Here is a 16315-nt window from a genome sequence, read left to right as displayed (position 1 = left end):
CCTTTTCTGTTCAAAAGATCAGCACAAACAATTCTACCCACTGTCTCCCTTTGGCATTATGCAGCTTAGAATTTTTTAATAATAAAGTTGTACTTCATACAGGAGCATCATATTTCTGAATCAGCCAACTTGATTTAAATTAGCAATTAGCTAGAGCAATGTAGACAACTTTTTATTTCAAAAGCATTCTCTAGAAATACTTTAGGAGTTCCTGTGCTTTTTTGAGAAGAGCTTGGTAAAATTATTAAAAGAAGGAGAATATAAAGAAACTAATGGCTTTCTCTGTCAGAACCATAGAAAGAAACTCTTTTATTTACCCCCAGAGCTCTCAACAGTACTTCTGAGCAACACTGAGAGGAACAGATTGTACCAAGGGACAAGGAATTTAACAAATTCTTTTAGGAAGATATCTCTTTGCTTTCCAGAAGAATGTTCACCCCTCCAGTTCATATCACATAAAATTAACCCATTTGTACTACCAAGATCCTTTCAACAACAAAATATAAGTACTCCCAGAAAAGTATAACACTCTGAGTTTCTGCCACACAGTCTCAGAAATGAGCACAACATCCATCTTCAAACAATTTTTTGTTCATACCATACAGCTAATCACACAATAAACCTGGCTAAATAAGATGACATTTCATAGTACCAATATAGAATCATAGAATGGTTTCTATTGGGAAGGACTCAAAAGATCATCAAGCTCCAATTCCCTGCTGTGGCTAGGGACACCTCCCACTAGACGAGGTTGCTCAAAGCCTTGGCCTTAAAGCAATTCCAGGGACGGGGGGCATCCACAGCCTCTCTGGACAATTGGTTACAGTGCTTCACTACCCTCTGAATAAATAATTTCTTCTGTATAAATAATCTAAATCTTTCAGTTTAAAACTATTTCTCTTTGTCCTATCACTACACGCCCAGACAAAGAGTCTCTTCCCATGTTTCCTGTAGGCCCGCTTTAGGAAGGCCACTCCTGAGGCTTCTAGTCTAGGCTTTTAGTAAGGTCACTCTTGAGCCTTCTCTTCTCCAGACTGAAACACCCCAACTCCCTCAGCCTGTCTTCACAGGAGTGGTGCTCCAGCCCTCTGGTCATCCTTGTGGACCTTTTGTGGATCCACTCTAACAGGTCCATGTCCTTCTTGTGCTGGGGGCCCCAGACTGGGTACTCCAGGTGGGGTCCCACAAGAGCACAGTAGAGGAGGACAATCACCTTCTTTGATCTGCTTCTTTTGATGATAAAATGCTTCTTTTGATGATAAAATTTTATACTTAACTGATTCACAAACTGATGTGATCGATCTTTATTTTAACAATATTAAATTTTAATTAATTAATTATTTTTTTTTTATTAAAAAATTTTAACAATCTCATCTGAGAAGAAAAGAAAGGAGGAAAGAAAACGGTCTCTAGGCTATTTCTACAGTATCTTGTATTGTGTTATACAGTATCTACAATATTCTACAATAAATACCACATCCATATTTCCACCTACTTTAGGCAACTAGCTCTGATGACTTCATATACAAAGCAGTCGACAATAGAAGCCATTAGAATACAGTTGCAAAGTCAATTCTTTTAGAGTTTAAATAGTGACCTAAATCAAGCAGTTTGTGAGAGACTATATTAGATAAGAGTCTTACTATAGTGAATGAGTTAACTATATATCCTTCCCACAACACTGCATTTAGCAGCGCTAACAGCACACTCTTCATACTCTAGATTTAGACATTTTTCAAAACACTCTACTGCAGATTAATTTTCCCAAATCATTCACATACCTCAAATCATACAAAACACATGTAACATTTTCTGAAGAGTCCACATCACCAAAGAAGGTTCCAAAAAAAGGATAAAACAACATAGCCTACTTGCTAGGACCTATGACAAGTTGGTTACATTGCACATTGATGACACTGAAGAGATTACAGATCATGCTTTCTTGTATAAGCAGTTATACAAGCAGGTATACAATACATTTCCCAGATTAAAAGAGCAGGCTTTGTATCTTCATAGATTCTAATATATAGTTTTCAAAAAAAAAAAAGTGAAAGGAATTAAACATGCTATTATGCATGCCAGAAATTTGACATTTCTAAATACGCCAGATGGATTTTCAGACATATTCCAGAGTTCATTCAAGTTCAGAAGGGCTCCCTCTTTTTTTTTTTTTTTTTTTTTTTGTTTTGTTTAATGTTATACTGGTGCTCTTAGAAAAAATGGTAAGGAAAAAAAACAAAAACACACAAAATACTGAACACATATATAAAGGAGAATCCTAATATATTGTGTTCTCACTGCTGTCCAAGAACAGAAACTCCTGAGCATCACTTAGAGTGTTTCAGAGCAAAAAGTGTTTCCAAGGTTGATTCTGGCACTGGAAACTAAGGATTATACAGCTGGACAAAAACACTGAGCATGCAGTCTTAGTGACTTCATTTAAAGAAGACTTGTGGAGATAGTCATCTGTTAAATGTCAGTTCCAATTTTTATTTTTTACAGTAAATGGAAAGTCATGGCTTAAATGCATTACTAGCACAGATTCTTCAGACCATGGTGTTCCGCAGTCTCCCTTTTGGGAGTGATCCATTTTAATTATATCCAATTCTTAGCCTCCTGCAAGCATTTCTAAACAGTTTGGCCATTTATCACCAGAACACTACAGATGGTGGAGGTAACAATAGCAGGATGGTTTTGGTTTTTGTTGTTATCTTGGTAGTTTTGTTTTTGGTTTTGTTTTGTTTTGTTTTACGTTTTTTTGGCCCCAGTTAATATTTAAATACTTGGTATAAAGGAGTTAGTTACAAGAGGAAATGCTGCTTTTCACAGCAGAAAACAAAAGCCAGACTCAGAGTTCAGTGCCTACATTTATGTCCTGAAATATTAACACAAAATTATGTTTTTGATTTGCTCTCCATGCTGAACAAGATTTCTATTAATTTCTGTAGTATATTAGAATACATCTATTAGGATTTTAATTGTTGGATTAATAAACTGTTATAACTATAGCAATCCAGCAGCATGAACACACAGTGTTAAACACAGAACATGATAAAGAAGCAAAGAAAGAATGTTCTATACCCAACAGAAAACAATAAATAGTTTATTTTAGCCAACATACACAAATACAGATCAAAACAGATCCAGGTAAAGAATTTCAAAACATATTCCATGTTATATCAAGTTCCCCATCCATAACATTCACTTCATAGTGAAAGTTTTAGTAGGTTTAATTAATATGAATTAAAAAGACAGTTTAAAAATACATTAAAGCTTTGTTTCTACATTACAGTCCTCTAACACTGTCCTGGTAAGAATGGGATACTACTAATAGGTGTTGAAGCCTCTAACAGAAGGCAATCTTCTGATTGTGAAAGGCAGTGTGGAGTCAGGCACAGCCTTTGCTGGCTAAGTCTTGTCCAGCAGTGCTGCAGAGCATCACTGAGTATGTATCAGAGACATTTATTCAGTTCTGCTAGAGGTATCTTGAATAGGAAAATTCTAAAGAAGAAGCTACCAAGCGTGCTATTGTTTGTAGCAGTAGGAACAATGCATTCATGTGTTTTACTTTTGCAAGTTTGTTCCTAATACAGCCACCCCCGCCCCATGTCTGCCATTATCCTCAACAGAATCCTTAACTTTTCACATAGCTCTCATCTTTGCCTAGTAAGAAGCATAATCTCTACCACACATATATACACAGTCCATTTGTACCAGCGTAAATGCAAATGCTTACTGAGTGATGTGGCCTGCTTTCAGAGGTCTAACACCTAAAATGAATTGAAGTTCTCTGGTGTTGGCACATATCTGTTATGCCACAAGAAACACTTTAGAAACTGAGAATGCTGACACCTGTATTTATGGCTCTCCACAGTACTGGCAAAAAAAAAGGTCTTGAAACATGCAACACCACCCATAATTAAACCAGCCCTCACACCTCTCTCCTCCCGTGCCACCTCTGACCAGAAATTCGCCATTTAAACATTTACCAGAAATGTTGAGGTAAATGGTTCAATCTTCTCCAGATTAAGGAAGAACTAAATACAGGTCTTCAAGTCTTCTTTATTCTGTTTAATGCTCTAGCTACACAGCATAAAGAATTAAAAAAAAACAAAAACAAAAAAAAAAAAAAACAACAAAAAAAAAAACACCTTTCTATTCATGGAACTTGTTCTAAAACAGGTTGTAAAAAATCTTGCTGGATCAGAATTCATAGGTGAGACAGGGAATTTCTGCCTTGTAAATCTTTCTAGGAACAGGCTTGTGTTATGTACCTACCCTGCTACATGGTCTGGGCATGCCTACCATCAGACGTGTAGGTGTACAGGAATTTTTACTGACAGAAACTTACACATCATGACTTCATTTACCTCTTGGGTTGAGTAGAAGCAAGAGTCTCTCTGTCATTTAAATGCTTGACCTAGGCACCTAAAGTCAAAGTTACACATCTAAGTCCTTAGGTCTTTGGGGAATGATATAATTTAGCCTCATTTCTGTACCTGAGGGCAATCCACAGGTAAGCCAGAACATCCAAGTGATGCAAAATGCAGATGGTTTGCATTAGTTCTGTGCTTTGAAACAGAGAAGCAAAATTTAACTCAAGTGCTGCTTGCTGAAGGTGCATTCCCAGAAATACTCATTTCATGGAATAAACCTCCTCAGGTTCATTCTTACAATTATTTCTAGGTTCTAACATGTCCCACTAACACCTGAAAAATCAAGTTTTTAACACTGTGACTTGGCAAACATTCATTCAATTTCAAATCCACCACTATGGCCCTCACTGTCCACCCACCCTTAAGACTTGTTTTAAGAAGCTCAAGCTCATTCACCCAAAGCACATGACTTGTTTTAATTCTGTACAGATTTTGATGGTTCACTCATCAATGCTTCACTTATTACAAGAAGCTACTAGTAGTATTACCCCATCTGCATCAAAACTTATAGAAAGTTTTGTACAGAAATTAATACTAAGGGAAAGGTGGACAAACTCGTTTTCAGTAAAGTTCAATGCATTTTTATACAGTAAATTATGTTATAGTATAAATTCTATGTTTAAATATTTTAAAAATATAAAATAAATAAGGCACTTACCCACAAGCTGCAAAACTATCACCTACTGGTTTAGACCAATACAGTCATTATACACAGACTGCTGTTCCCACTCAAAAAGAATCCAGAATAAATTAATGACGATCTCATAAAATCAGCACCTGAACTGTAATTTGTTGTATTCAGACATAAACTATTCCAATGGATTCAATGGGATTACCTACCTAAATAAACAGCACTGCCTGTACAACAGGACTTCTAAATGAAACAATTGAGGAAGTCATCAAAATAAGTGCACAAATTCATCGGGGGTCAGTATTGGGACCAACCCTGCTTAACATCTTTGTCAGTAACATAGACAGTGAAATTGAGTGCACCCTCTGCAAGTTTGCCAATGACACCAAGCTGTGTGGTGCGTTCCACACGCTGGAAGGAAGGGATGCCATCCAGAGGGACCTGGACAGGCTGGAGAGGTGGGTCTGTGCAAACCTCATGAGGTTCAACAAGGCCAAGTGCAAGGTCCTGCATCTGGGCCGGGGCAATCCCAAGCACAAACACAGGCTGGGGGGAGAAGAGATTGAGAGAAGCCCTGAGGAGAAGAACCCAGGGGTTCTGGTTGATGAGAAACTCGACATGAGCCGGCAATGTGCGCTTGCAGCCCAGGAAACCACCTCAGTCCTGGAGTGCATCAAAACAAGTGTGGCCAGCAGGGTGAGGGAGGTGATTCTTCCCCTCTACTCTGTTCTTGTGAGACCCCATTTGAAGTGCTGCATTCAACTTTGGGGCCCTCAGCACAATAAGTACGTGGATGTATTGGAACAAGCCCAGAGGAGGAACATGAAGATAATCAAAGGGCTGGAGCACCTCTGCTATGAAGACAAGCTGAGAGCTGGGGTTCACCCTGGAGAAGAGAAGGCTCCGGGGAGACCTCATTGCAGCCTTCCAGCACCTAAGGGGGGCCTACAAGGAAGCAGAAGATGGACTCTTCGTCAGGGCATGTAGTGATAGGACAAAGAGAAATGGTTTTAAACTGAGAGTAGGTTTACATTAAGGAAGAAATCATTTATTCTGAGGGTGGTAAGGCACTGAAACAGGTTGCCCAGAGAAGCTGTGGATGCCCCATCCCTGGAAATGTTCAAGGCCAGCTAGATGGGGCCCTGAGCAACCTGATTTAGTGGGAGGGGGGGATCTTTAAGATCCATTTCAACCTAAACCACTTCATGATTCTATGATTACATTCTATAAATTGAAATTTTAAATAATGGCTATTCTATTTCTAGTTACAGAATGATATGCCATGGCCTACCTTCCAGCTAATGCTCCTTTCCACAAAGGATGCAATCACAATTCAAGAGGTATTCTTTGATGTTCTATTCGCCCCAGTTTTGCTGCTACATTTACAAAATACAAAACTACTGACACATTCAATACTATGAGAATACTGACTTAGTACATCTAGGCATATTTTTAGAAGCTATATTTGCCAGTGCAAAAGGAATGGTATTTAGAGGTACACAAGACTTTAACAGTTACATAATTAGTTTGTGAATTCCAGATATTCTACACTATAAGCTAATTCATAAGTTTCTTCATCACTTCAGAATCACTTTGCATAAAAATGTCTTCTCCCTAAAAAGAATCAGATTTGAGGAATCTCTGATTAATAGTATCAACATCCAAATAAGCATGTAGAGTATCATACACTGCTCACTTAATTAATAAATTGATCCACTGTTTGACTAAAATGTATATTTCATCTGAACTTTATTTCAAGATGTGCAATTACATTCTCTGCACAGGCTGTGTAATGGTTCACAATTACTTTACAAGTAACAGAGTTTAGCTATAATAACTATATTGTAATCCATAAGCCCTCAGCTTGATGTCAGCCGCAAACTTACTGAGGGTGCACTCAGTTCCCCTGTCCATTTCACCAACAAAGATGGTATCATCCACATTTGAGTTCTGTTTTGTTGTTAGTGCAATGGAGTTTCCAGGGTGAAACCACCATGTAACAACATTTTCAAATCACTTTGAATTTTGAGCAAGATTTCATAGTATGCAGTTGCTTATGAGGGCAGCCCAACTTTTCAAAGACACCCTGTAAATACAGGAAACAAAAAAAGTGCATGTGGTCCACTCTTGAGGAGCAGAGAGAACCATGTCTCCTGCAAAGTACAGAGACGTTTGCAAGTGAAATGCTCGGGACTGGACAGCTCCCAGGACGGTTTTGTCAGATGTCTTTTTCTTGCTATTGCCAGGTAGCATAAAAGCACAAACTACTCAGTAACAGTAGTGATTACTTAGCATAAAGTACCTGTGCATTCACAAAATTAAAGTTCTCCTTTGCTGGCAATACCTCCTTTGATAGTAAATACTCTATTTAAACCCAGGCCAGAAAAGAGAAAAATTGAATGCTTTTACTCTTTAGGAACTCAAAATTAAGCTATTTTCTTTGTACTGTTTGATTTCCTCAAAGACAACTATGCGCTTCTGAAAAATTAGGTGCAGCTGTCCTCTCTTTTGAGATCCTAAATGAAATCCTCTGCCTCTTAGCTTCCCTCCCCTTTTTGGCAAAATTTGTCCATGTTCATTTCAGCTGAGTCATGAGCACACCACGGCCATGTGGGCCTCTTTGCACAGCAAATGGACTTAATCACAGGGGCATACAATTACATTCCTTCCTCCTCGTTTCAAATTCATCGGGGAATAAGAAACATAAAACTCTATTGTCTAGGACCTTAAAAAAAAAAAATCAATGCTATTCCTATTCATCAAGTCTTCCTCCCCTTCCCCACCCCTCATTCTTTTTCACAGTAGTAAAAAACAAAAACAAAACAAAACAAAACAAAAAACTCCTTTATTGCTTTATCTTCTATTGTATTTCAGTTTATTTTTCAGCTTAATAGATTGCCAGCATTTTGATATATTATATCAACAACGATTTGTCATGATTTGTGTAAGTCTACATAGAATGTGGAGGATTCTCAATTTTACTTCTCAGGGATAGGAGGAATCTCCTCCAAGTCTCTTGTTGCCATTATTTCCCCATTGTTTTACTGTCAACTTCCAGCCAGAGCTATTTAAAATGTCATTTTATTTATTTGGCTGGTTTCCTTAGGGTTGCCATTTGATCCTCACTTTTCTCTGGATGTTCCTGAAGTACAAAAAGGACTCCATTTCAGTAGGTGAAACTTTTAGTTTCCTTTCAGTAAAGAAACATAATTCGCCACTATGTAACACCTTTTAATTCTCGTATTTCCACCTAGTGGTTCTTTTGTTTTCAATTGCTATAAAATAAGGAGGATCCACTCTTTACATAGCTCCATTTTCTTGGCTGCACTTTTCCACATTGTTTTGCTTCATGAGTTGACAGCTATGGTTTATCTCAAAACTCCTCTCACTTTTGCCTGCCTAGGTCTGCTCCCTCTGAATGGGAGGCCTTTTAAACAAAATGTGGAAACTCTGTAGAAACATTCTTCAGTAAGTAAGGAACTTCTCCCAATGTGCTGACACGCACTTCAACTTCAAGAGTGATCTGCTTTATCTTGCAATCATGTGCTATCAAGGCTAAGATTTTAAGAACTGGAGACTCCTGTGTCTGTCTCCCATAAGTAACCAATGCCTGGATTAAATGGAAGTGCAGTATTATATAACTTTCCCAAGGGTTTTTGCCTTGGACATAAATTCAACTCTCAGAGAGCCACTCCCCACAGAGTGCTTTTTTGTTTTGAAACACTTCCCACAGCTGAGAAAGGAATGAATCCATGACCCTAACAATCCAACAATGGTCCACACTCATTTCTTCCAACTTCAAGCCATGTTTTACAAAATTCACCCACCCTGTAAGTTATTGCACAGATGTGCATTCCTCCTCTTCTCCACATATTACACTGTAGCTACACTTACTATTTCCTCCTCTGCCTTTTTTTTTTTTTTTAACTGGGAATCTGATTCCATCTTCTTTACTTGCAACGCAAAGAAGGGAAACAGTAGAAAAACAGGGTCAGATTCCAAGTGCAAGAGGTAGGAACATGCTGAACTGGTCAAAGGGAGCCGCAACTAAAGGAAGAGATGTTCACTTTTGACAGCTGTGCTTAGATCACTGTTTAATGGAGTCTATCTGGGCCAGAGCCACACAGGACATCCCAGGTGGTTAAAAGACTAAGAAAAAGAAATTATTACACTTGCAGACACTAAAGGCAGCAGGTTCTTTTCTAATTGCACCTATATTTGAACATTTTCAGTGTCTGGTATCACAAAAGGAATTAAAGTACCACTTTGTACATCTGCCTTCAAATGTACTCTTTACACTGATGGTCTAGAAGGCTCACTGCAGGATCGTGTAGTAGATCCTGGCATTCTGTGAGTTTCACCAAAGTTCACACAATTTTGCACACCTGAGCAAAGCAAGGGTTATGCCACAACATTTTACACTGAAATCAATAATCTGGTATTTTAATAAATCATGTTTTTACAACTATGTAGTGTTATCTTGACCTCTCCAAAAAACATACCACGGGCTGTTGTGGAATTAGGGAAGCAATATTCAAAGGTGATGGGAACTGCAGCTACCTACTGAGATGAACAGAAGCACAAGGTATTCTTGATAATAGGTAGCTGGTAAGTCTTCGTGAAAGAATGAACCCATGGATAATTCATTATTGCAGCAACTACAGCACCCTTCTCTTACATGGTTTCAAATCACCTTAAGTGGGCTCAGCAAATACAAAATAAAAATGCTGCAACAGCTTTGGCTAAAAATAAAACTTTTGGAAATCGTTAACTCTGCTTAATGAAGAAAGTACAGATTGTTATAAAATAATTTGGAAAATACAAGCTGGCATGCTTTAAAAAATGTTGGCTTACTCTCAATCTAGAGCTTGTTTTTTTTTTTCCAATTTTCTGTTGATGTAGGATATAAATCATTTCAGGCAAGTTAAAACATGTTTTATCATCAACATGGCTCTAAAGATTTACACAAAAGAAAGGGGAAAGTAATAAAGACATTGAATAACGCAACTCAATATTGTAAATTTGATAAATTGGAATAAACACCAAAAAAAAAAAAAAAAAAAAAAAAAAGACAGAGCTTTGGTTATTTTAAACGCTCTTTAAACTATACAAAAATGTTCTGAGCTAACCAAATATCAGTGTTAATGTACGCTTTAACCGCAGAAGTTGGAACACTCTTCATACCAGCAACTCAATTTCTTCCCTTCAAAGGCAGCTTGGGTACATACGCATTTCTAGCATGTTTCAAAGATAAAATCTTTTAAAAAATCCCCCAAGTTCTGTCACACCAGCAGATGTGCAGCATTTTACAGCCATCACGTTCCATGTTCAGACAGACACATTCAGAGCTATCCTAGAAAATCTTAACTTTCAAATTAAAACATACAAAAACCCAACATTCACTTTTTTGTTCAGGGCATTTCATAGCCATACATAAACCTGCACATATATTAGCAACTAGAACAGTACAACTGGTAGAATTTACCTATACTGAAGAAGATGGGGATGGCAGAGATACATCCCACATCACTGACGATGATCACACAGTCACACAGTCCCTAAGTACTTCTGCCACCACTGCTAAGGATGGTAACACATGAAGCATCAGCAGGAACTACCCTACACCTCTCCCATATATCTCTCTCATGTTAAGCAGGATCACAAGAGAAGCAAGCCTTGCTCTTCAAAGTCACTGAAGTGCATCATCTCTGCACAGTCCCCATATCCTACCTCCTTTCGTTGCCATCCCAACAGGCAGAACAAGTGGTGCTAAGACCTTAAACATCTTCCCAAAGTCTGGGAGGGGGAAAAGAATTGCAGGGGCCAGTGAAGAGAGAAAGGAAAACTGTTAGCTTCAGGAAAAAAAATGTATGGCTGCAAAGGCACTGAGAGGTACCCACACCATTGGACAGTGGAGAAGACTTGGCATTAAAAGACTTGACATTAAAAGCTTGACATGAGCCAGCAATGTGTGCCCAGAAGTTCAACTGCATCCTGGGCTGCATCAAAAGAGGATTGGCCAGCAGGTCAAGAGAGGTGATTGTCCCCCTCTGCTCTGCCCTTGTGAGGTCCCACCTGGAGTGCTGCGTCCAGGTCTGGGGCTCCTGGCACAAGGGTGTGGGGCTGTTGGAGCAGGTCAAGAGGAGGACCGCAAAGATGATCAGAGGGCTGGAGCACCTCTCCTGTGAAGAAAGGCTGAGAGAGCTGGGGCTGTTCAGCCTGAAGAGAAGGCTCTGGAGTGACCTTTCTGCAGCTTTCCAGTACTTAAAGGGGCTTATAAAAAAGATGGAGAGCAACTTTTTGCTCAATCTGACAATGACAGGACAAAGGGAAATGGTTTTAAACAAAAAGAGGGGAGATTTAGGTTAGATATTAGAAGGAAATTCTTCACTCAGAGGGTGGTGAGGCACTGGCACAGGTTGCCCAGAGAAGCTGTGGATGCCCCATCCCTGGAGGTGTTCAAGACCAGGTTGGCCAAGGCCTTGACCAACCTGATCTAGTGGGTGGCATCCCTGCCTATGGCAGTGGGGTTGGAACTAGATGATCTTTAATCACAGAATCACAGAATTGTCTAGGTTGGAAGAGACCTCAAGATCATTGAGTCCAACCTCTGACCTAACGCTAACAGTCCCCACTAAACCATATCCCTAAGCTCTACATCTAAACGTCTTTTAAAGACGTTCCTTCCAACCTGAGCCATTCTATGATTCTATGAAGTCAATGAGAAAGACTAGTCTGGATGAAAAGCATAAGGGAACAAGAGCTCCTGCTGTCACAATGCTCCTACAAACCCTTCCTAAAAACATCCCAAACCCTTCTCAAATCTCTGTCCCTTTGTCAGAACCCAGAACACTCCTGCTCTCCAGTCCCACACCCAAAGCCAGGTGGTTCTTCCAGCCTCTTCTCAACCCCTCCTGCCCCAAAGAGTGGCAATTCTTTCCAGCCCCTCCTCCTCTTCCCTCACAATCTCCAGAACCCACTCATTTTGCCACATCACTATTTCTGTTTATATTGCTATGAAGCTTCCAGCTTCTCTTTGTTATTAGTGCAGTGTCTCATGCCTCTAACCAAAGCTTCAGACCAAGCTACTGGAACTAATCATGGGAGAGAGAAAAATCTTGGAATATAAAAGTCTGAATTATGAAGAGGCCTTAAAGTACTAACATACAAGGAGGAAATTTAGATTTCCTATGTGCTAATGCAGCACTCTTTAAAGGCTTACTTTGAACTGAAAGAGAATTCAAGGAAAAATGTAAATCTCTTGCTGGCATGAAAGGTAGTTTTATTCTTCACCACACCAAGTTCAAACAAACTTCCCTGCAATTTTTGCATGTTCTTTGTTAGAGAGAACGTACCTCATTCCAGTGCCTGTGTGTTTTACTTAGAGCAACTATTAACTTCTCACTATTTAAACCCTGTTTTATTACAGCGTAAAACACGCTGATAAAAAGACCAATTATTCAATCCAACTTTGAAACGAAATAAATCACATAAAATTCCAAAAACGTTGACATATATTTACTTTGTACTCCTATTTCCATTCATAATATTATTCAGTGTGATCAACACTGCTCATCTCCCTGGTTTCTATCTCCTTTAATCACCACTAGCATGCCTGACATCTCCCCTGGAAAGCTAAATCAATCAGCACTGCTTTACAACAATGTCTGTGCAGATCAAGGGCAACTTAGAACTAAGTTGGTTTTATAAATCTCACAGTACCCTACTACCACAGAAACTAGAGAGAGGAAAAAAAGCCTCTCAAGTCATTTTGTGTGCCCATACTGGTTAAGTTTTCTCCTACCATATACTGCTTTTTTCCACAGTCCAGTTCTACATGAAGCAACGTGGAGCAAGGCTCACCCTATTTTCCCACGCATGGGCAGAAAAGAAATGCCAAGCCTTGATTATTTTTTTTTTAACAAGGCAGTACACATGGTAACAATCCAATAATCTCCTCAATTTTCTGCTTGTCCCTAAATTGCACCAGTAGAGCTGGCCACTCACCAGCCACAAAGCATGGCCACCACTGATGCTTGAAGAGCTGCACTGGATCCTCTCTGGCAGGGGATGCACGGGGAGCGTAACATCCCACACACTACAACATGAGCAAGCAAGGGACGTGCTTAACCCCAGGTCTAGACCATATGAAACACTTGTAGAGGGTTTGTGTAATGTGGGGAGATAAACTCTCTAGCATTCTCCTTGTTACTCTCACCCTGGGATGGATGGCAACATTGCCTTCCAGTCTCTGTAGGCTCCCTAAAGACCACAACTTCAGATAGTGTGCTAATGGGTAAATTTCATATGTTTCCAACATAAAACTTGGATCAGTGAAGCTTTGAAACACATCAGGGCCTTCACAGGACTTTACCGGCCCCTTCCCATAGCCTAGGGCCCCATGTCTGGGGCTGTCAGCCTCTGCCTCAGCAAGGCTGGGCTCCAGCTCCCCACAGCCTGGCCCTACCTGGCCACAGGCCCTGATGGTCCAGGCCCCCAGAAAGATCCAAATACCTTGGGCTGTCCCCATCCCCAGCGAGGTGCCTGGGGCTTCCCAGGTGCCCCCAGCTGCCTGGGATGGGGCTGGCCCTGCCACTGCCCTGATAGCCCCAGGGAGTCCCTGCTGCTCCCAGCCCTGACAAAAGGTGTGATTCAGAGAAACTCAGACAACGCACACAATAGCAAACTGGAATTGGGAAAGCTAAAAGCAAGACAATGTATCTTATAAGCCATATTTTGATCTCTTCCAGCATTTTGAACTAATTCTACCCAGTGTCACTGGCTGCTCCCTCAGTGCGGATATGATGGAAAGCAAAGGGAACAGCAAAACAGGAAACAGTAGAAAACCCTGCATAAATAGTGGCTCTTCTACGGGATTACCGGTTCAACTCTGGTCATGCCAGCTCAAAGAAGATAAAACATACATCTTGAAAATACAGATGACTAAGAGCATAAAAAGTCCTGTGTTATAAAGAGGCACTGGGCAGATTAGTTTTATTCAATGCTTCTCTAAAGCAGCAAGGGCAAAACACAGATGCATAAAGTAATGAATAGCCTAGAAAGACGGATTAGGCCTTGTCTGCTCTCATTCTCTTTCAAGAAAATAAAATGTTATCCTTTTTTTGGCCCGTGAAGCTAATTTCACAGGCCACCAGTAGAAGCAAAGAATGCAGCAGAATTTTAACCAAAACTAATATGTAAGCTGATAACAACAACACAGTAAAACAAACAAACAAACAAACAAACAAACAAACAAAAACCCTTGAGCAAAATAGCAGAAACCTCAAGGTAAAGGAGGTAAGGCAAGAAAAGCACAGAGAAATCCCTTTTCAGCTAGCTATTTCCATAATTAGTGGGGCTAAATTAATTGGACTGGGCAAAAAATCTTGTTGGATTCAGTAGGACAAACTACACTTTTCAAGTACGTTTAAGAACTGAATTATAATGCAAGCAATTTCAGATTGAGATAAATTGAACCAAAGTACTTCAGTTTTGCCGTGTAGACTTGCCAGAAACATGCTTGTGTTACCAAGGACCTGAAGGGAGCAATGCAATACAGTTTACAGAACTATACTCTGGAATTGAGCTCAAATTTCCTAAACATTTACCAATAAGCCAATTTACTGGTTGATGGTGCCAAACCAAGATGTTCTTTAGCAGATCATTCACCACTGTTCTTAGACCTCAGCTGGAAATGTGGTTTGAGCTGAAGGAAAAAGGATCACAAAACCTAGTATAATAGTTAGGCATGTGGGTGAAATACAATAAGCGGATTACTGAGCAGTGTTTACCATATTAAGCTGCCTCTTAGAAATGCATGATTGTCACCAGAAGTGTGAGTTCACGGGCTGGCCCTCTGGTAGCCTCTGCCACCCCAGGAGCCTGTAAGGCTCCTGTAGAGGTCATGTGTGTCACTCAACCTTTGCCATGGTCACCCTTGCATTCATCCTTTCTAGTAAATGTTTATTAGATGAGATCTTAAAAACCTCCAGTGACAAAGATTCCACACCCTACCAGGACAATCCAATGCTCAATCACCTGTGCAATTAGAGAGGACTTTCCCTGCCATTTACCTAATCTCTCTTGCTACCATTTAGCATGCTGGTTCTTGTCACAACTTCATTACGTGTGAAGAGCAGTTTATTTCTCTCCACTCTGCAGTAACCAATTACACACCCGAAGATTTTTATCACATCTCTCATCAGTCTTTGAGAGAGTGACTATAAAAATCCAGTTCTTTTGCTATTTTCTCATAGGTTGTTTTCTAGATCTCCTGACTAAACTGCCTGCTGGAGCTGTGGTGTCCAAAATCACATACCGTGCAGACACCAGACACTGAAGCTGTAACTACCATAAGATGACATCATATGTCTACAACACTCCAGTTAAGCATCCCAGAACGATGCTTGTCTTGATTTTTGTTTAAATATAAACGCCTATACAATTTGTAGGTTTCTTACTGACTGCTGTTCAGTTTCTGATCAGCAGCAACTCCTCAATCCTTCTGCAGAAACTCCGCTCTGCCAGTCTCTGTCACCTCATGCTCAGACATCATGTTTTGCATGTATCTGTAATATACTGTATCCTATCAGTCTTCCTGGTTGAAAACTACATTTCTTGAAGAACATACTTAGCACAATTTTCACAATTCTTCAAATGCATACCTTGTTCCCATTCTTTAGATCAGTACTACCTATTTGAGAGACATAAAATAAGCATCCCCACAATCAGTAAGGTTTGCGGAAAACTTTTAGGTAAGTTTATTAAGCAAGTCTAATAAACCTGCAATGTTTTCTCAGGTGCCTGGAAGTTGGAAGACTTTCAGAATCAACCAGTGACTAGTTTTCCAGCCTGTGACATCCTTGAATCAGAGACCAGATCCTTTCAGCACTGTAAGTACCATGTACATCTAAGCATTACACAACTGTACAGGAGTAATCGGAAGTGGCCCACGGAGCAGATTTCTCTTTCTAGGTATGGAAACAAATATAATTGCAGTTATTATGAACACCTCTACCCTGCTCGTTATTGTAATGCCTGAACTCCAATGCCACAAACTATCAAAGGAGCTTAAATACATATATGTAAAGCCAGCGATCCATCTCACCCCTGTATCAGGATAAGGCAGATTTCTGTATGACACAGAACGATATAAGGTAACATAAATGATTTCATCTTGTCCCAGCTAGATGAGCGAGGGTATCAAGCCAGCACAACCTGCCCACAAGCACTGAAATCACCCTGCGAG

The 16315-nt window shown here is 39.9% G+C and overlaps 1 protein-coding gene across 1 annotated transcript in view; it reads right to left on the bottom strand.

The window, feature by feature from the left end:
- Positions 1 to 16315, bottom strand: part of COL21A1 (collagen type XXI alpha 1 chain) — a 116654-nt gene that overhangs the window by 99971 nt on the left and 368 nt on the right. The gene's annotated exons all lie outside the window — the stretch shown is intronic.

This window comes from Aythya marila (assembly GCF_965140915.1).
Source record: "Aythya marila genome assembly, chromosome: 3".
Classification (NCBI taxonomy): domain Eukaryota; kingdom Metazoa; phylum Chordata; class Aves; order Anseriformes; family Anatidae; genus Aythya; species Aythya marila.
This window is presented reverse-complemented; position numbering and strand designations above follow the sequence as displayed.